The 23,169-nt window shown below is 37.6% G+C and overlaps 1 protein-coding gene across 2 annotated transcripts in view; it reads left to right on the top strand.

The window, feature by feature from the left end:
- The first annotated feature begins 2,671 nt into the window (after positions 1–2,671).
- LOC127953873 (uncharacterized) overlaps positions 2,672–23,169 on the top strand; it is a 48,423-nt gene continuing 27,925 nt past the window's right edge. For both annotated transcript variants that reach the window (XR_008153351.1, XM_052553227.1), the window contains exon 1: positions 2,672–2,825. The gene's annotated coding sequence lies outside the window, so the exon portion shown is untranslated. The remainder of the gene's footprint in view (positions 2,826–23,169) is intronic.

Here is a 23,169-nt window from a genome sequence, read left to right as displayed (position 1 = left end):
ATAAGCCTTAATGGATTACATTTTTTAAACTTGTATGATGGTTTACTTATTCATTATCTTAGGATCTTTTTTTGCAAATTATTCTATTTTATTTAAATTTATTTTATATATAAAAATTACTATAAGGAAAAGAGGAGCCAGGAAAGTTTGTTTATATATAATATGAATAATATTGGATTCTGAAACCAGGAATGATTATCCTCTGTAAAGATAAAATAAAATAAAAATAAATGTTTTTATTATTGTTTACTTCACTAGAGAATATTTAAAGCAGTAAATCTGATGGATTCAATTTGTTCATATTTACTGTGAATATTCTTTTGCAATATTCTTTTTTATTTATTTAAATGTTTGCATTATATTATTTTTTAAATGTGATGCCATCAAACAACGTAAAGTCAAAGTAGCAGATTAATTCAAAGTGTTTTAGGACTCTAGGTTGTTCTAGATATAAATCCGCCTGTAAAATATCAGTCTGGTCTTGCCTCGTCAAGGTCGCACAGTGGCGCATGTCTGGAAAGAAACAAAATCCCAAATCAATCGGTTCCTCTGCTGGGCTCTGACGGTAAACTTCAAGAGAGTGACACTGTCAGGGCACGATCAGAAACACTTTAAAATCTAGTCGTTTAATACGAATGGGTTGTTTAATGTGAATGTTGCACTTCTGACAGAGATGAATAAGAAATGAAGATTGTTGTGCAGCAATACTGATGAATGCATTCTGCATAAAGAGAGAATAAAGAGGGGGACTTGCAATTACAGGCAGAAAGGTTTTAGTATGCTCGGCTTATTCTTATTCATGGCACAATCTGTGACCCACACACGCACACACACTTCTTATCTTGTCTGTGAGGACACACACACACACACACACACACTTTCATAGTCATAGTCACTGGCACGAGCCTCTGCATCATAAAAATCTCCCCAGCCTCCCCCCACAGCCTCTGTGTTTCTCCCCGGAGGAAAACAGCTCAGGAGATCTCACTTAGGTTTCTTTTACGTCTCAGATGTTTCTCCTAACAGTCTTTACTAGTAAGAATAGACCCAAATGACATTTGTTGACATACAGTAAGAATTTAGAGGTGTTTTTTATTATTAGATGTATTCTTTATTATATTTAATAATAATAATATATTATGTGGATAACATTGTTCAGATAATTTGGTCTTTCATCTAGAGTTTGTGGGAAATTATGAAGATTTCATATTAAAATCTCTAATTTCTAATTTCTCTAAAAGATTATTTATTACAGAAAACGTGTACTTTGAAAGAATATACTTAAATGTAAGTTCAAATTAAAATAAAACATAGCTTTGATTATTTAAATGCAATTAGTTGAAATTAAGACTGCTTTTGAGACAACATAGCAACATAGCTTATGAAAATGTCATATTAAATTGTTGGCATCTTCCCTTGTAAAAAACAAATAAATATTAAAAGAGTATTTATTACAGAAAAAGTGTACTTTAAAAGAATATACATTAGAATATAGTTAGATTTAAAATAAAGAATAGTTATACTTTTTAGAATACAGTTAAAAGTGCTTTTGACAGACTTAAGAGGCCTTTTGATTCAAAAATATTATATTATATATATATATATATATATATATATATATATATATATATTTATATATATATATATATATATATGTGGTTTATCTCTAAGTATACTTTTAAGATTTGAAGTGCACTACAAGATGACATTAGGCTACATTACAGGTAGGTCAGATGACATGAAGACATCAAGAATTGGCTTGAAAAGGGCAGTTTTTCTCCTGTGTTGATGTACTTTCTGAGACAGGACGTTGGTGTAGGGATCATAAATCGATCATCCCTATTTTTAAACAGCTTACGGTCTTTTTGTACATTACAGCCTTGATCCATGTTTTGCTGTTGCTAATTGGTTGCAGGTGACTTAGGAGGCGGGACTTTCTCATTGTAGAGACCATATGATTGGGCGAAAATTTGCATAGTTCTGTGAGTGCAGGATGAGTCATCGACTCGGTAGATTTAAAATGCTGAATGTTAGGCCTAACTGCATCCACGTTTAGGAGTACACTACCATATAAACGACCCATTTCGATAACACAGGGTCTCCATTTGTCCTCCATCCAATCTCAGGGCTGTCTAGGAAAAAAATCATTGAAATATTCAACAGATCTCATTTGTGATTTTTCTTTTCTGTGGGTCTCTCACCATCTAAGTGAACTCTTTCAACTCCTGCCTGATTCACACCGCACTCTTTCTCTCGAACACACACACACACACACACACACACACACACAGCGGTTCTGATGAGAGATCTAACCTGTGAGGCAGCCTTTGAAGCTGACATCTTTCCCCTCCATCTCTCTCTCTCTATCTCTCTCCCTCTCAGCTAGAGCAGGTGGTCTCCAATCGACTCCCCCCTTCACAAATCAGCATTCACACATACATTGGCTCCATCCGTCTCTCACTGGCTTGCGGACGGGCTGCGATCCCCCCTGAGCTAATTCCATTATACATTCCGTCTGGAAGTAAGAGAGGACTGCCCTCTAATTGCTTTCTTATCCCCCTGAGCCCCCTTTCTCTCCTTTACGCTCCTCTCCTCTCCTCCAAACTGCACCCCCAGCCCCAGCCCCCGCCCCGCTCCGAACATGGCAGCAAAGGGAAGGAGGAAAGTGAAATAGAGCGACAACACACACCAGCGAGAGAGAGAGAGAGAGAGAGAGAGAGAGAGACGAGTCTGCCACTGACAGGGAATATCTGCCATTTTCCACGTTGCAGGAGGCTGCAGCCCTGATCCAGAGGACCGGGATCCAGGCACAGGCACCGCCGCAGGTAGGACGCATGTTTCTCCACATTTAAAGGGCTTAATGTCAGTGCGAGTGGATGGATGGATGAATGAATGGGGAATGCGGGACGCAGCGATGCTGTGCCTCTCCACAGCCGCATGCATGGGGACAGGGGGGCGTGTTGAATAACAGGATGCCCATGTGTTTGGCATTGCGCTCCGAGTCTGATCTTAGTTCAGTCTGCTCCTGTGCGAATCCCGTTTCAAAAGCTACAGCGCTGATCTCAAATCTGGCAACTGATAGCAGCAACAGATACTCTGCGAGATGGCTATTTTGTTTGAGTCTAAACTGTGTTTAGTATGTTGTGCAAAATCAGGTTCCAGGAGTCGGGGGGTGGGTTTGGACTTTATATGATGGCAGTGCCATTATTTTAAGAACCTTTTTTTTTTTCTTCTTTTTTAATGTGAATAACGTTTTAATAATATATATTTTTTGCAGTGAAAAGGTTCCACTGATGTTATAGGTTCTATATGGGACCATGCATGTCAACAAAAAAAGTGTTATTATGAGAGTGTTTTAACAATAAAAAAATGCATTTTTAAGCTTCAGTCTAGATGTGATTCACACTCTGTGTTTGTGAAATGTACTAAACCAGTCATATTTGGAGCGCAAAACACAAATCCAGACTTAACATGCGTTTGAGTTTATGTTAAAGATGCATTATGCATATACAGTGTGTTTTATAGGAAAACCTGTGCTTATGTGATCATACAAGAAAGATTCTGTGATTCTGCATGTTGAGGCGGAATCAAAAACAACACAAAACGTGAGCGTTTATGTCGTACTCAACATGCTCTTGTGTTTATGTTGACGACACATTATGCATATGCAGTGTGTGTTGGGTTTAACCTGTGGTTATGCGATACTATGAGGATGATTTTGTGATTGAGACGTTCTGGAAAGCATATAGGTCTATTTACATGCATTTCGAGGGAATTCGTTCTGTTGGTGTGTGTGTTATTTTGCATGCACCGTGCCCTTGATCAAGGAAACACAGAGGTAAGACAGCTCTAACCTATTAAATACTGCACTGAGACTGCAGTGTTACAGCTGACTGATATTGATGCTCTGGACAGCCCTTCTCACAAGAATCCATTTAGAGACATGTGAGTGTGTGTGTGTGTGTGTGTGTGTGTGAGAGAGAGAGAGAGAGAGAGAGAGAGAGAGATGCGCTTATGTGCGGAGAAAGTGTGACTGACAGGTGGAGAGCGCTGTGTGTGTGTGTGTGTGTGTGTGTGCATGTTGGTATGTGTGAGACGGACAGATACGGAGCAGAGAGAGAGGTGAGAGGAATATGAAGGCAGGGGAGAAAAATGGAGGGATGACATGAATATGTGAGTGAATTAGAGAGAAGAGGGAAAAGTTGATACCAACATCTGCAATAACATACTAGATAAATCCACAAAATAATGTTGCAACTGTATTCCCAAGGTTAAGAGTGTCAGGATGCAATGTAAAACAACCCAAGACATCAGCAGACGAGATCATGTGCCAAACACACACACACACACATGCTTGCAGGGGGCGGGCGGTAGGACCACAATCTTATATCATGCTATGAGTCATTTTATACCATGGTAATATAACTTGACATTTTGAATTCTAAAAAGTCAATGATAAAATACATACATTTTTATATTATACGATTTGTATTCGTCATAATTCATGATAATTTAGATAATTATATAATAATCGCTGACTGCTTTTTGATAATCCAGTAAATTCATAAATATTTAATAAGTGAAAGGTAATTATTTGTAATAAATTTTTATTTATTATTATTATTATTATTATTATTATTATTATGTATTTGGAACTTGATGGATACCAACTCAAAATACAATACTAATCTGTAAAAACAATATATATATATATATATATATATATATATATATATATATATAAACAATAAAAAAAATACATTTAAAAGGGTCATATGATTCTGCTAAAAAGAACATTATTTTGTGTTATTGGTGTACTGCAATGTGTTTGTCTTGATTTTTTTTTTCTTCTAAATCTAAATGTTTTTTTTTTTAATCCAGTAAATGTTATTTATCTTTTTCCATCTCACTTTGCTATTTTTTCTTTTTATTTTGAATTTGTTGATGAAAAAGATCAGATTAGAAAATGAAAAACACATCTGGCGTAAGATTATACTATAACTAACATTATAGCAACCCTGAATTCTGATTCGATGAGCCACATCGAAGCTGCAGTACAATAGCTGAAATAAACACATCAGGTGAATTCTATTTTAATGCGGCCAGTTTTGATGTTGCTCGGCAACCATAAACAGCTAAACTCTGTCATCTTTACTTCTTTGCATTATTCCACAGTTTCTCATGGGTACAGGAAATAACCTAATGCAGTCCTGCCCACGCAAATACATCGTTCTAGCAAAATCTGTAGCAGTTGACAAATTTCTACCATCTCCCGGTATATACCATCACGCCGCCCAGCTCTCCATGGCCCTATATTTTTTTGTCAGGACTATACCGAATGTAGCGAGGAGGCTGATGCAATCCCCTGAAACTGTCACACACCTGAGGGTCAGTCGGAGAACAACCGTGAAAAACAGAGCGAGGGAGAGAGAGACAGATTGGAAACCATTGGCTCTTTCAAGAATAGAAGGTGATAGGAATGAAATTAGATAGAGGCAAGGGGAAAGAGTAGACCGAGAGAGAGAGAGAGACAGACGGATATGAGGTGAAGAGAGGGAAAGACAGCACCCCTCCCCCTTCCGCTGTTTCTAGGTGCGAGAGTCCTGAACAACAATCTGGCACGGCTCAAAACAGATCCATAAGGTCAGGACGGGGCAAAGCGCGCAAGGGAGGAAGCGAGGAGAGGAGCGATGGAGGAATTATTTATCTCCAGATGCTGCTGTCTCTGCAGAACTAGGCTCAGCACTCTTGCTCCGAACGAACGGAGAACAGGAAATGAATGGAGGGAGAGAAGAAATAAACAACAAACTCGACGGTCAGGGGGTCAGATATGTGACACCGTAATGAATCGACACCACAGAAACGTTTCACAAATGCACCGGTGGCTCAGACGCATTAATACGCAATCGAGGGTCGCAAAACAACCTGCGTTCAACGAATGTCATATTTACAGGCAAAAAATACTGATTTGTTTGATGCTGACTTGTGCGATTTCTTGCGAGTTGTAGCTATAAATGGAGACCAAAAATGCTAATTGTTTCCAAACAGGTTTCCAGAACCCTCCTTCCGTCTGCCATTGGCCGAATCAAACAGACAGTCCCACCCTAAACTCACAGCATTGGTCAATATTGCTGCGTCAGTGTCGCATTGTAAACCACTTGCTTATGGCCATAGAAAAATGTATACTTACTATATCTATACATTTTTATCTGTCTATCTATATTAGGGGTGTAACGGTACACAAACATGATGGTTCAGTACGTTACTCGGTTTTGACGTCATGGTTCGGTATGGTTTCGATACAGCAGGGGAAAAAAAAATTAATATAAATTTGCTCTGCCAATAGAAATTTGCAAACGCTAATGCATGCATATTTGTGAAACTGATTAAATTAAAATAAAAAAGCAACAGAGAAACTGTTCTGGGATGTCAGTTAACCATTATCCACCTAAAAATATATTTTTTTTAAACTGCTGTGCACCACTTCCATGATTTTATGCGACATATGATATAATTTGTCAGGGTAATCAAAGCAAAAATGGTTCTTTCTCATGACATATTGGTGGCTAATGGTGTAAAGTCAATAGAATATCAATTGAATACAAAAAGGGTTTTCAATGTAGTCTTTAGCTCTCCATTTCTTGGCTGTTTCCACAACTGTGTACGTGCATGTTTGTGTATGTGTGTGGTTGTGCTCAATTAACTCATGGCCTGTTGTTTATGTTTGTGTGCATGTTTACGCCCCTCACGTCCACGTGTGTCTGAATATACACATCTGTGTGCGGTTGGGAGCGTGACGTATGGCGTTGGTGGTAGCACAGTGAAATCGCTTGGATGTCATCCAGCTCAGAGGAAGGTCATCTAGCGTTTCTCCAAATAGATCCAGCCTTCATTTCCACTCCACAGCCGCTGTATTTACCAGTCCACTGGGCCAGAACACTAGTGCACACACGCATGCGCACACAAACACTCCTGCTTTCTGCCACACCTCATGGCTGAGAAACGGTTCCATAATAAAAAGAGGATTTTATGTTTTTACAGTTTCTTATGTTTCCAGTGTTTACCGTGACTTAGCATTTATCATAGCTGCTCTGAAACTGCAGCACTCATATGGGCAATGCGTGTTTGATTCCATGTTCTCGTTTCCCTTTCTTCTGACATTGTGGGTGGTGCCTGCTTCTGGTGATCTAGGGACTTAAGTTATTATTATTTATGATTGTTTTAATATATACAAATTTTCATTAATTTAATATGGAAAACTGAAGCAAAAGCAAAATACATGATCATGAATTCAAAATACAATGATTTATTAAAACCAGTTTCAGTTGTTGATTGTGAATGTTATTGTTTTCAACTTTTCAACATTAAATGTAAGTGTGATGAGACATGTATTACTATTAAACACTGAATGATACCAGTGAGCTTTACTGAATTAAAAAAGGTAATAATAATAAAAAATAACAAAACTAGAACACTCAACAAAAACAAAAATAGAACTAAATAATATTGCACTGAAAACGAAAAGTTAAACTAAGATGAAAATAGAAATAAAAAAAAAAGCTATAGTGAATTTATTGTTAACAAACATGAAATGAAAATTTGTTACTGAATTTTAAAAAAGCCCAAAAATTTAGGTTGTAAAATTAAAAAGTGTATTCTTGGTATATTTTAAAATTTGCCTAATGTGAACATTAAACATGAAAATGCAACTAAAGAGCCAAACTGCTAGACTCTGTTGAGAAAATTAAAGCTGTTAAACATTTAAAATCCAATTAACTTGGAAATAATAAAATAGTTGACCTAAAATAATAAATAAAGTGAAAATTAAATAAAAATAATACATTTTAATAGCAAAACTAATAATAATAACTGAAAAGTAGAAACAAAAATATAAAAAAAAATAATACCCTGGTTCTTGGTGGTTACTATGGGGTTTATTCAAAACAGGCCACTACCAAGCCTCTATACAGGGATCCTCAAATCTGGACCTCGAGATCCACTTTCCTGCAGAGTTTAGCTCTAACCCTAATCAAAAACACCTGAGCATGCTAATCAATGCTAATCACTGTCTTTGGGATCATTCAAAAATCGCAGTCAGGTGACTTTGATCAGGGTTGGAGCTAAACTCTGCAGTGCATTGGACCTCCAGGGTAAGATTTGAGGAAGGGGGCCTATGATATACACTGGTATCTACAGTAGATATACGACTGTTTCTGTGTAAGTCTAAGGGAGTTATGATAATACCACATCTTCCTAAATAAGCCGTGTGATTTGAGATTCACATCCGTGGCTCAAACAATAAAGCGTTACAGGCAGAGGTTTCATAATTAGGGTTAATGGTTTAGAACAAACCCCTAACCCTATGTAGATATCTGTGCTTTACCAAAGACACTAATAAGTAGAAAAAACACTTTGCATATATGGTAAAGCTGAAGTCTAATGGCTGACGTAGAGCTGCAGGTTCAAGCCCCCACAGAGACGGAGCAAAAGCATTTGCATGTGATTTATTTGCGTCCCAATTCTGACTGTATGTGATCCATACCACATCCCCTCAGGAGAAACCAGCTGCACAGACCAATTTACCACCTAGCATCAGCACATCCTGGCCTACCAGAGTGCGACACTATCAAGGGCACCTACAGGTAGACGCTGGTGCGCGATTTTGGGTGGCGTCGGTTGATCTCCGAGGCTGCTTTCGCAAAGCGGATTGCGTGGGTTTTTCAGCGGCTCTCAGGGGCCGGCAACAGATGAGAGGGGTTGTGATTTTAAGCCATGCTGCCCAGATGATTTTTTCTCCTTGTCGTTATCACAGCAGCTCCAAAAGCATTTGAAAACTTCTGCAGCTTCAAACAGCCGTTTGAATTATATAACCGTTAGAAAGAGGGCGAGAGGGAGAGACGGCGCTTAGCCTAATGTTAGCATCAATCCCCTCGCTGTAGTAAAGAACACACAACAAGGTGCTGTAGTCAAAACGGGCTCTGCTTTTGAAAATGAACCAAAAACTAGTCCTTTCATAGCACTACAAAAGCTGACAACTGCGTCGGTTTGATTTGAGAAGATCTCGTAGCTCTGACTAGCTGCTGCATCAAATGGCCTTCACCTATTGGGGGCAGTGTTCGTGTGTGTTGAGGTACATGCATCTTTGTGTTTGCATGTGTTTGTGGTTAGCTGGTGTGTGTTTGTGTGGGTGGGTGTCGGGGTTGGGGTTGGGGGAGGACAGAGACGATCTCTTGAGGGACAGCATGTTTCGTGAGACCCTTGAGAAACCACAGTCTAGTAAAGTGGGGCATGAAAACACACCTCCGTCTTAGATTTGGAAAATGCTGTTAAATCTCTTGAATAGAGCAGAAGATACAATTTATCTGTCCTTTTTTGTTGAACTTCAACCTTCTTTTTCTTAATTGCAAAAAAAAAAATAGCATAATTGAAAATCAATACATTTACTTGAGAAGCAAAATCGCATGATATTACGATTTGGTTACAGAATATACATCTTGAATAAGATTTAGTCATATTTATGCTTTATTATTAATATATATATATATATATATATATATATATATATATATATATATATCTTATATGCTTCACTCTAAAACAATAATTTACTTTATCTTTAAAACATTTTTACACTACAAATATTGAGTAAATTCTAAAGCTGTTTAATCGTTTAAATCTGCCTTATGAATTGGGTAAATGTAAATACAAAAAAATAAATATATGAAGTAACTACATTTGGTACTATGACCAGTACACTGCAAAACCCCAATGCAAAACACAAAATAATAATAAACTTGATTTTTTTTTTCTCTTTGTGTGCAATTGTTAAATGTTTCCAATGTACTCCGTTTCTAAAATCAGTTTTTATGAAGAATATGAAAAAAACTAGGAGTGACTAGTTTTATTACTAATTCCTTATCCGTTTTGTTTAGGGGTGTACAATAAATATCGGCCGATAATTAATGAGCATCTCATCATTAAAGCAGGTTCTCTAATCAGCAGTAAATTCCATCAGGTGCATGATTTTACATGGAGCAGCTGTTAATAGATGTAGCCGTTGTTAACTGAGAAGCTGCGCATATTCACTTCATGGATGCTCATTAATTATCGGCCGATATTTATGGTACACCCCTAAAGGTGTAAAGGGTAAATTTTTCCAATGTGGTTTCATACTGCAAATGGCCAATAAAGTGAACTGAAGAAAATGTTCAGTTAAATGTGAAAACAAGAACTTGAATATTTTACATACAATCAGCTAGGATACTTTCAAGCATTTTTGTTATGTGAAGACTTTATTAAGGTTTATTATTATTATTATGGCTTTTTAGTATTGTGATATTGAAAAAGCAACTGATTTGTTTGTGTATTTGTTAATTGAGTGATATCATTTTTTAACCTACTTTTGGTAGGTATCTTATTTTCAGAATGTTTATATATTTTTACTCAATAACACAAGATTCTGGTATTTGCCTACTGATGAATCAGACTGCTTGGACCCTGCAATGGAAGGATATTTACACTGAAAATCCACATTTATTTGAGCTGTTTATGTCAAGAGATACATCAATGCCAAGATGAATCGTAGTGCTATTTTTCAGTCTAATCTCTATTTTGATGTGTTGTCCACATGGCAACCACACTGTATCCATCTACCATTATAAGAAAAATACAATTAAAATGGTTTGCTGCAGGGAGCCAAAACAGAAGTTGAGAAAGAGAGAGAGAAAAAAAAATCCACCTAATGCACAACCCTCCATGCCAACTCTACAGCTTTGGCAGGGGTGTCATGCACATATTTTGGGCCCCAGTGATGGTTGTGCCTCACTTGCTGCCCTATAAGACATAGTCATGTAATCGTATTATCTTCAAGTACACTTAAGTGACTTTTTATTTCATTAGTATTATTTTATTTGAAAATATGTGGCTTCTTCTGGTGACATATAAAATCATGTCTTACATTTTATCTTCACATGAAGTAAAACTGCAATTTAAATCTAACCCACTTAAGTGCACTTTAAAGTCCACTTTAAAAAATATCAAATTAAGAGTGTTACTTAATGCGTTTTAATAAGTGTTTGTCATGCAGTACTTTTAATGTTGACTACATACAAAAGCACATTTCATGTGATTTCCTAATATTTAAATATATTTCATATATATATATATATATATATATATATATATATATATATATACCCTAAATAGGTGCAAATTTAAGGTATACTACCATACACATAAGGTATACTACCATCAATGGCTACCAGCAGCTCGTGTGTTACCAGCATTCTTCAAAATATATTTTGAAGAAAAGAAAAAAAAAAGAAACGTATATAGGTTTGGACCAACATAAATGCTAAAAAAAAAGTTGGGGTTGAACTATCCCTTTAATTTTTAAAGAGAGTTTTTGCCTTTTGATTTGCATTCAAAATCCACTTAGCTGATTGATCTGTGGTTGCACGAGGCTTCTGAACTTTGTTGTTTGTGTGAATACAGGCCCACCGCCAGCAGAAAACAATGCCCTCGGCACTTCTCCATCGGCAAAGACAATGGGCACGCTGCGCCGGCAGTGCTGATAATGGTGCAGGCATGCTCCCGGCACACGCACACTACATCAAAACACAGTGAAAAGAGAGAAAGAACGAGAGCACACTGCAGATGAAGGGACGCAGAGAGCAGAGCTGCCCAACCCACTGCCTGCCTGTCTGTCTGTCTGTCTGTCTCTCAGATGTGTGCGTCTGCAGATGTGTGTGTAATTATGAGCGCGTGTAGGCTGTAGTGCTTCTGTCGCCTGGGAGGGCCCGTCAAAGCAAACGCCACAAAAGCTGGAGTGACAGAAACGCACCCCTCCTCCACAAAACACAGGCATACACAGGCACGCTAGCCGGTCAGAGAGCACACTGTCACACCGCAGACTGCTCTCGGCCGTCTGATGCTAACTAGCCGCACTTCCATTATTAATGTCAGTCATACTCCGGACACACTCACGGTGCAGTTAGTCTGTCTGGACTCATCTGCGCACACACTAAGACATGCAAACAGAGCGTTTCATTTCCTCTCGGCCATCTCTTCTGCGTCTCGGCTTGTCCCTAGACTGCTAACACCCGCGTCCTGCTACAAGCTATCAGGGTGTAGAGTAACTAACGCTGTCTTTGTGCCTCTGGAGAAGTAGGCTGTGCTTGAAAATAGAGCATACTACAGTACTACTCATACTACTGCTGCTGTATGTATTATGCATGAAGAAAGTCTGGAATACTTAAATGACCTACTTAATTGGCCAAAACGTGTAGTATGCAAAGAAGAACACTACAATGAAAATGAAATACCAAAATAACCTACTACATAACTATTTCTGCAGTATGCAGTATGTATGTTGTGCATTAAGGGGGTTATATGCATGAAATACCAAAATGACCAACTACACTTACCAAAATCTGTTGTATACAACAGAACACACTGCAGTTACAGTATATCTATAATAGTATACTAACACAGTAGTCACACTACTTCTATAATCTGCAGTATACACATTGTGCATGAAGGAAGTTTGTATGCATGGAAAACCAGAATGACTCCTACATTTGCCAGGTATTCATGTAGTATACAATAGAATGCTGTGGCTTTATAGTTTTTACTGGTGTGGTGTGTATACATGTGCATGAAGGGAGCTTGTATGCATGGAATGCCAAAATACATTACTTATTACAGCTATTAAAGTGTGCAGTATTCATTGCAGACATGCTTATAATGCCATACTAACATACCATGAATACCATACTAATCACACTACTTCTACCACGGTACGGACATTATGTTGTGCATAAAGGTGCATTGCATGGAATACCAAAATAATATATTCACCAAGTAACTGTGTAGTAAACAGAGCTCATTTTGACTATGTTCGGAATAGCATACTAAAATGCTACTGTTATTTCTAATAGTAATAATTGCTTAGCATATTTTATTTATTCAAGGAATACCCCAGTGGTCTCCTAAATATGCTGAAATTTGCTCTACACAACAGAGATTCCTGTGTGAAATAACATATCCCATAATGCAATGTGTTCATCTTCCATTTTCAGTATGTTGAATGAACAAGAAAAAATTGCAGACGGAATTTTAATCTATTTTTTAAACTAGTATATAATCAAATTGCAAAATTTTGCTCCTTACATTAATTATTACATGAAATTTGAATAAAAATGCAACAAAATCTTAATTTTGTTGGCACTGTGAGGAGGTCAGGCTATTATTTTTTGCATGCTATTTAACCTACTATTTTCATAGACTAGTCGTCACTAAAATAAACATTCACCAGTGTTGCATAATGCATACTGCATACTATTTAAAAAACAGCAGCACACTAGAACACAAGTGAGATTAATCATAGCATCTCACACACACACACACACATCATTTTACAGGACAGATGAGAGTGTGCCATAGTGCGTAGATGTGTGTCTGCAGGAAAGACATGTGTGTCTGAATAGATTAATCCTCTCACTGTTTTCATATTCAGAGTGTTAAATGCACACACATACACACTCAGAATGACAGTATATATCATGCACACACACACAAATGGTAAGGTAATTCTGGTGTGAACACACAAATAGATCGTCAGAGTACTGCCATGCACACGTATTCACACACAGGGCAATTTAAAGAGACACACATTCAAATTCACTCGCGCAGCAGCACTACAGACAGATGTAGGGGGGGGACAGAAAGCGGACGGACGGATGCATTTGTGTCTGTACGTTTGTGCATGTTGTGTGTGATTATGTGAAGAGGATGTGCTCTGTTGATAAATCCCCTGTGTGTTTGTGTCTGTAGAGGTGTGATTGGAGAGAGGTGAGTTGGGCTAAATGAAGTGTGTGTGTGTGTGTGTGTGTAGATCTTTAATGGGAGAGGGCGGCAGACAGATGGGGGGTCTAAATGATCAGTGTGTGTGTGTGTGTGTGTGTGTGTAGAGGCAGACAGCATTACCATGGCTGTTATGAGTCATACTGAAGCCGATCAATACTACAATAATCAGCATAAACATCATGTTCTTCAAACACACATATGCAACCATATAAACACACTGTGAAAATAAAGTTTAAATAAAGTTTTAATGTTAGTTTAATTTTAAATAATATGGTTATTGGCTTTGTTTTTTATTTATTTATTTCGCTAGTACTGAAGCCTATTTCAGTTAGTTGCCTAGACAACATTTCTAATTAGTCTAAAAACCCACTCTTTATTAAGAACTATGTGAGTTAAGACGTTTTTCAGATCAGTCTATTGCTTTCTGATCTCTTTAAACATCTGAGAATACTTTTTTTTTTTTTTTTTTTTTTTTGGTGCTATACCAAACCGCTTAGCAAACATGCAAGTAACCACTCAAACTACCTAAGAAACTACAAAGAAATGATCTATCAACCACCATAACTACATAACAAAATGCCAACAACCAACTTGAACACCTTAGAAACCATATAACAATGTCATTGTGTCATACATTTTCACAGGCAAGCACTACTCATCACAGCATAAAAATATAGCTGCTGAGTCATTGAAATAAAACATATAATTAGAAAAGAACAGATATTAGTAGTAGCAGCAGTAAATGTTTTATTATTATTAGACAAATGTATATTTTTGGTGGCATTTCTCAACTCTACTGTTCAAAAGTTTGGGGTCAGTGAGCATTTTTAAAAGAAATGTATATTTTTATACAGAAAGAATGCATTCAGTTGATTAAAAGGTGACGGTAAAGATATTTCTTTTACATTTCTATATTAAATAAATGCTCTTCTTTTGAACTTTCTATTCATCAAATAATCCTGGAAAAAGTGTCAAGGTTTCTACAAAAAAAAAAAAAAATTTGAAGCAGCACAACTCTTTTCAACATTAATGATATAGTAAGAAACGTTTCTTGAGCAGCAAATAAGTACATTACAATGATTTCTGAAGGATCACGTGACACTAAAGTCTGGAGTAATGACGCTGAAAATTCAGCTTTACATCACAGGAATAAATTACATTTTAAAACATATTGAAATAGAAAACAGGAGCAGTATAGAAACCGCTCCGAAAAGCATTGAATGGGTTGTGTGTTGTATCTTGATTTTATTAGGCTTTTTAACACACAGGCACAGTCTGACGCTTGTGCAGCGGGCCACAGCGCGGTCAACGTGAGCCCGGCAGCCTCCGAGCAATTTAAAGAGAAAGAAGGGGAGTCTTTGAGCAAGTGAATCTGTCTGTGAGAGTGTGATTGTGTGTGTGTGTGTGTGTGTGTGTGTGTGTAATGGAAATGGGGGTAGATGCTGAGAGAGACACAAACACAGTAATACAGCAGAAAAAAAGCACCTCTGCCTTCCCTCCACGTCTGTCTATTTTAAAACCACCCATCATCCCTTTCACCCTCTGCGTCTGCTTCTCTCTCTCTCTCACTTTCTATTTGACCCTTTTGTTTCCGTCTCCCCCTTTCTCTTTCTTCATCTCATTTTCCCCATTTCTATCTATTTTTGCGATAACAATTTCTCTCCCGTTCCACGTCTCTCTCTCTCTCTCTCTCTCTCTCTCTCTCTATCTGGTGCTCTCTCTATGACCCTGTCTCGCTCTCTCTCTCTCTCCCGCTCTGGTTCTCTCGTCTAGCTGCCAATTTTAACACTAAGCATCTCTCATGTGCATGCACCCCACCATCCCTCTCTCTGATTCATTCCTCTCGCACTTGTCACTATCTCCCCATTCTAAATGTAGCTCTGAAACCCTATCACCCCAATACGGCGGGATAATTTATTCTGTGTTATGCTGAGAAGCGCACGCTGGTCTCAGAGCAGAGGTGGCTGATGGGAATAGAGGTTCGCCGCAGCTTTAACACAAAGCAGCTGATTTCAGGGCAGCAGTAAACAACAAAAGCCTGACTTTTGCTGGATAAATAACATGCAAACATGAGTATAGCATACTATCAACATATGATCTCGGTGCATTTATTAGAGTTCACCTAAAAATTTAAATTCTGTCATCATTTACTCACTCTCAAATTCTTCCAAACCTGTTTTTCCACTTTTGAACAAAATAAATTATTATGATGGGGTCCAAACAACATTAGACCATAAAAAAACGTAGGTATTATTTTTAACAGATATTTAAAAGATCTTATTTTTATCAAATAAATGCAGGCTTGATGAGCAGAAGAAACTTCTTTCAAAAACATTAAGCATAGTAATGTTTCCAAACTTTTGGTCTGTACTGTATACTGTATATATATATATTAGCATTTTAAAACTTATTTTAGTTAAAGCAACTGGGTGAGTAAATGACGACAGAATTTTAATTTGTGATGAAATATATGTTTAAAAATAACAAGCAGAACCTTGGTTATGGATAAAGTAGAACCAGAGAGTGTTATATATTTAGTATTTATTATTTTATACTATTATAGTATTTATTCATATTTTGAATAAAATGTATTTTTATATTTTCATTTGTCATTTTTTGTAATTGTGCTTTTGCCATTTAACTTAATTTTTTTATTTTAGTTGTAGTTTTAGTCATTTGAATACTTTAACCTAAACCTATTTCGGTTAGCTGCCGAGATTACAGTTCTGATTTCAAGCTTAATTATTTCATCAAATATTTATATTTATTTCAAAAGTATTTCAACTAGGCTCACCAAAATGAATTTGAATATTTTCAGTTTTAGCTAACAATAGCAACACTGACCCAGAACCAGTATTGTTATCAGTTAACAGCATAGCAGAGCATATTATAGCATATATAATACATATAATACAGTACCACATAGGTGTAGCGTAACATAGTTTAGTGTAAAAATAAATTATAGAGGATGGGTTGTCAGTTAGCTTCATTTTGTTAAAAGAAACCCTTCAAAATGCTGTGCTTGTGAGACAGAGAGACGAACAGAGAGCTCAATCTCATTGCTCTCATTAGGATTTCACGCTTAGTTATACTCTGACTTTGTCTTTAATTATGTCACATAAGAGCAATAGTGTTCAAAGCGTACATTCACTGCGATCTGACATTAACATGCGCCTCCACACGCTCCACTCTCACAAGCAAATCAGCAGCTAAAAGCAGCACAAAACAAAAGGATAATGTCATTTTCTAGGTCTCGCTCTGTCCTTCAGCATCTGTAGCCAGCTGCGTCTCGCGGCCATTAGCGTTCTGTCCTCCCCCCATTTTCCGTGCCACCAATTCCCAGAGCCAAGACTGACCCCCTCCTCCACTCATTCGCTCCATGTTTGTTATCCGTCCATCCTCCCACCTTGATCAATCCAGCCTCCGTGCCGCTGAGAGCCCAATGTCACAAGATCCATCACTTTCATTTCATCTAGCTCGCCACAAAATTAGGAACAATCATGCCACACACACTGTTATTTCACTCGGTGATGGTGTAGGACGCACGTTAAAGCGCAAAATATCTGTATGGTTGGGTGTTTTGTGCTGTGATTGATGATTTCAGTGTCTCTTCCATTTATGTTTTATAAGTTTGAAATGTGCTGTTGTACATGCAAGTGAGTGTAAACACTTAAAGTCTGTGGTGCATGTGAAATATCTGGGGTACATGAGGTTAGCATGGCTTCAGAGAAAGCATCTTGAGGACATTTGTGAGGCAGTATTTGTAGGTATGAGTGCTGCAGATGCTGGCTGCGGGAGTTAAAGCTTGATTAACACTCAAGAAGCTTCAGGTGGAGCAGTGCATGTGCGAGTGAAGTTTATGTTGAATGATGTGTGTGTGTGTGTGTGATAGAGTAGTCTAGTTTAACAATATAAGCAGTAAAGCTTTACTATGCACCACCAGAGTCAATATTTGCACCGATTTGTGAATTTGAAATGTCATTGGTTGAATTTTCAGCATCGTTTCTTTACAGTGTCACGTGATCCTTCAGAAATCAGTGTAATATAGGGATTTGATGCTCATAAAAAACTAAAAATAAAAACATAATCACCCCAAACTTTTGAATGGTGATTCATGTACAGTAATTAAACAATACTCATAAAAGGTAACAAACTAATAGTGTATAGTAATAATAGTTTATAATTCTCTTTATAGTCATCCTATAGGGAAAATGTGTCTTTTTGTATTGTATTAAATTACAATAACTCTATAAACGCCTAAAATGACTTTCCTTTCGCGTGACATAACAGAAGACTCATTCTCTATCAATCTCCACCCATTCAGACTGCTTCATGACCCAGTCAAATCCTAAAAGCAAGTAATGAACTGCATGATTTTTCTCATTAAACGTCCTTTTCACTCACATTTCAGATCTAAAATGGGCTACAAGCACTGTCCAAAAGGTCAAAACGGTTAAATAAGATTGGAGTTGAGTTTGTGTGTGAAAAGGAGACCACCTTGCGTAAGAGTGCAGCTTAAGATGACCTGTTTTTTTAGTTGAGTCCCATCTCTTTCTCTCTCTCTCTTCCAGCCACAGTCTAAAGGTGTTGTCACTTGTAAGTGTGAAACATGTGGTTTGCGGCTTCATGATCATCGTCGCTTTTCTTTTGACCCGTTCACCTGCTCTCCTTGAATAAAGGGATGTGGAGGAAAGCGATGGGCGGCGCATACGAATGCCATTGTGCGCGAGGCGCATTACATCACTTACATCTGTACAATGATCTAATCTCTGTCTGTTTCTCCCTCTCTCTCCTCTATCCCATTGATTAAATCCCTCCATTTTCCTGGCACTACACAATGACACTGGCACTTTTAAATATGGAGATGAGGTAAAGAGGTGGACCGCTGCGGAACGAGCCAAGACTGAGAAAGAGCGAGACGGGAAAAGGTGTGTGTGTGTGTGTGTGTGGGGCGGGGGTGTTGTTGTGCATGCATGTGCCTCATGCTAACATAGGAAAATATGCTTCCCTGCCTCTGTGAAACCAGAGTCGGGATGACATCACTTTCCTCACAGACGAGAGGTAGCGTGAGACAGATAGCGAGAGGTACAGGAGGGAACAAAATCACTTTAAGTGCGTCGCCCCTCTCCACACCATCCGCTCCTCGCATCAGTAATGGAGGTGATATTCGTGACAGGATTCTGGCTTATGGGGCCCTCAGCTCAGCCTCTGAATCTTTACGCAGTATCCATCGCTGACAGACCCAAGGTCACCGTCGAAATGTGTCTCTCGCTCTCTCTTCTCTCTGGCACTTTAGAGTTTCTGAGCCAAGTCCATCCAAGTCTAAGCCTCATATGGTAACACCCAAGGACTTACTTTTTGACTATATGACGCATATTACACATAAAACTGTGATTAAATGCACATTTTATGAGTGTGCCAGAACACAAAGACAGGTTTCCATGGCACCAGTCTGCTAAATGCATTTCTGAGGAAGAACTGAACACCGGATCTTAGAAAATGTGTGACGTTTTTTAAGTCAAATCTTCGAAAGACGTTTATAATGAAAAGGTAAAGATTGCTGCGCACAGCTTTCGTCTAATTTCCAACAGATGTACTCAGCCCTGCCTGTCCAAACCAAACTAACTGATTTCATGCCCTTTTCATGTCCTTAGACCCTCGTGAAAAAGTAGGGCACTTAATTTTTTAATAAGTTTCAAATCCTAAAAGTACATGCAACTGACCCTTCCCAAAGAGTTTGAAAGACAGCGATTTGACCAATCATATTGCCGAATACGCCATTTTGTCTGACAAACAAATCAGACAGGAGAGTAGATTAACTTTGTAGAATTTGAACTTGAAACATTTTGTGTATTGATGTCTTTGCACAGTTATAAAATACTTCTGAAGTACATTCATGTTTATTTTGTCCGTTTAAGTGAATATGAAAAGACGATCGTTACGACGCTTGAACAAAGGCACTACAGCAACGACATATTAAAGAGACACAAAACTGTATTTTTTGTTTGAATTTCTTAAAAAAAATTATACAATTTGAAAGCTGGGATTTTGTTCCATATCAGAAGAAACCCTCTTTGTTCCGACATACCGAAAGATAAAACATAGCTGGTTACTTTAGATAAGGTCTCAGCTTTCATATATTATAATTTTTTAAGAAATTTCAAAAAATAAAAAGCATTTTGTGGTTGTTTATTGGTTTCGCTCTAGCACCTAGTCGGCACATGAACCGATCACCTCTTCCTCTTCATGAAATAAACATAAAAGAACATCAGAATTGATCTTGTTTTAAGCTCAGAAAGACATCAATATACACCATTTTTTTCAAGTTCAAATTCAGCTTAATGATTGGACAGCTCTCCTGTCAATCCCTGCGAACGGTGAATTTACTGTACTTAAAAAGAGTAAACTTTTCTAAATATATTTTTAACACACTTAAGTAAACTTTTAAGAAGTGCTCTTTGTAATAATCTCAAATTAGAAGGTGTACTTTAAAGGTGCTGTAGGGAACATTTGTAAAAAAATATTTTTTACATATTTATTAAACCTGTCATTATGTCCTGAGTACAATATGAGACCGATAATCGGTGAAAAAAATCAAGCACCTCTGGCTCCTTCCAGTACTCCTATTGCCATTTGCAGAAACTCCATCGCTCCCGGTAAAAAATAACCAATCAGAGCTGCGGTCCGTAACTTTGTTTGTGTTCAAAATGTAGAAAAATTTATATAATAAGTGAGTACACCATGAATCCATTTTCCAAACCGTGTTTTTGGCTTGTCCTGAATCACTAGGGTGCACCTATAATAAGTGTTTATATTCGGACTATTTTAGATTGCTTCGGGGGTACCGCGGCGGAGTAACCCAGTACCTTTGTGATTCTTCATAGACATAAACAGAGAGAAGTAGATCCGGCTACGATGTTCTTCCACAAGACTCAAGCAGTTCTGTTTATTAACCGCTAGAGCATCACAAGTTCCCTACCGCAGCTTTAAAATACATTTTAAATCATTTTGCTTTAATAATCTTTAATTCTATGCTTTATAAAATTCACTTATTTGAAGTGTTGTCTATATATATATATATATATATATATATATATATATATATATATATATATATAATGTATGACATACAGTATATTTTAGTTTAGCATAAATGCTTGTCAGTACTTCAGCAGTACACTTATAGCATATTTCAAAGACAATATAATTATTGAATTACAGAAAGATAAACTAAAATCCTACTCAAGCCAAAGAATCATTAAGTTATACTACTTGCATTTAATATAAATCTTTGTCAATAAGTTAAAAATAACATGCAATTAATTATCTGAAAACATTACATTCAGTCTAAATTTATGTAGTCCTTTAAAATAGATTATTTCCATAAGAAGCAATCTTTTTAAAAGTATACTAAAGCGTACTTCTTTTTCACAAGCTGATGAACGTCTCCTTTGAGTTTTGTCATCTTTCCACATTTATATCTGGGTTCTAATAGTATTTAGGTTTATTTAACTTGACCTTTATTCTCGTGAGACAGGTCACCCATTAGATTTAGTATTCATGAGGTGATCCATTGCGTCTGTGGGAGACAACAGTGTGATGCCACTGATATGAGGCTTATTAGTGGGAGTGTTTGTGTTTAAACCTCCTCCTCCTCTGCTGGAGCAAAAGGTAATTACTGCAACCCTACTGCACTGCACTCTCAAACACCTCACACGCACACACACACACACACACACACACTTACCAATGCATGTCTATACCGGCGGTTCTGTTTAAGAGACTGTCAACATAACACCAGCCAGCATGCTTACCCAACATCAATAAACACCCCCTTCTGTGGATCGATTATTAAAACGGAAAAAATAAAAGCGGAAGAATGTCCTTCTGAAAAAAAAAAAGTTCTAGTTAGTAGACCATCTAGCCGGATTGGTTCAAGCTGATTTTGAGGCAGGGTTATTTAGTGCAGAAAGCAAACGATCATGCATAGCGCTGAAGCTGCATCAAATCCACACATCCCAAAGCTGTACCTACGCTGTGACCCCCATCATCCTTTTGAGACGCACAACACTCTCCTGTGGAAATTTGAATGAGAATTGGTCAGGGAAATGCTGGCTAATAATACTAACTTAGCGTTTAGTGTATTAATGAGGCTAGCCTTGCCACGGGCCTCACAGAGGAGGCTGAGAATATATCCTAAGTCATAAGAGCAATGTGCCAGCTTATTGACTTATGGCTGATCCAGCCTGCCTCAGAGCTGTGGCTTCCGTCTGCTTTATTGCTGTTCCCCCCTCCTTCCCCTCTCTCAGATATTACACAGAGAGAGAGAGAGAGAGAGAGAGAGAGAGAGAGATCACAGGGGAGATGAGGCTGCGCTGCTTGGATGGATGGACAGATGCATTGATATGGATTGCAAGCGCGACAGCCCCAGCGCTGAATATCCAATCACTTCTCCCTCCCTCTGTCCAGTTTCCTCTCATCTCAGTGGTCTCTTTACCATCTCACCTCCTTTGTCCTTGTACACGGCATAAAAAAAAAAGAAAATCATAATAATTTTCTTAATTTGTATTTTTGAAAATAGTGAGGAGTTATTTTAACTTCTGATACAGTATTTCTGTTGAATAGGTTTGGCAACACACAATCAAAATCTTTAAATAGAGAGTCTAGGTAAAAAAACTAAGACAGTATACTCCAAACACTTTTTAAAATACAGCTTCTTTATTGGCATCTATGGTTCCTTTAAGAACCTTTAACATCCTTGGAATCGTTCCATTCCACAAAAGGTTCTTTATAGTGAAAGAAAAAGCTTCTTTAGAATTCTAAAATGTTCTTTACGCTAAGACTGGAACAGACAGGACAATGTCGAATATAACTCCGAATGTGTTCGTCTGAAAGAGGAATGTCAGACATGCCAAGGATGCCTTGGGGGTGAGTAAATCTTGGACTAATTTTTATTTTGGGGTGAACTATCCCTTTAATTCAAGGTACACTGCCTAAAGTGGTAACCTAAAAAAGGTATTAACAACATACATACGTTTATCTACTATATGATAAATCAGATTTTAGCTCTTCAGTGTAACAGTTGCAGGTTAGCACATTTAGAGAGTCGATCCTCAAAAAAAAAAAAAAAAAACAAGTCATGTTTAGGTCTCACGTAAAATGTTTTGAAAGATGTTTCGATATGGTCACTGGCAAACGAAGCAGAACCACTGACAATGATTTTTGTAGTGTATATACCTCTGTTCTCCCCTTTCAGTTTTCTTGTGGTCTGAGTGCTCTCTAATGTCTTCGTGTCCATTAGAA

The sequence above is a fragment of the Carassius gibelio genome, chromosome B3, assembly GCF_023724105.1.
Source record: "Carassius gibelio isolate Cgi1373 ecotype wild population from Czech Republic chromosome B3, carGib1.2-hapl.c, whole genome shotgun sequence".
In the NCBI taxonomy this organism is placed as follows: domain Eukaryota; kingdom Metazoa; phylum Chordata; class Actinopteri; order Cypriniformes; family Cyprinidae; genus Carassius; species Carassius gibelio.
This window is presented reverse-complemented; position numbering and strand designations above follow the sequence as displayed.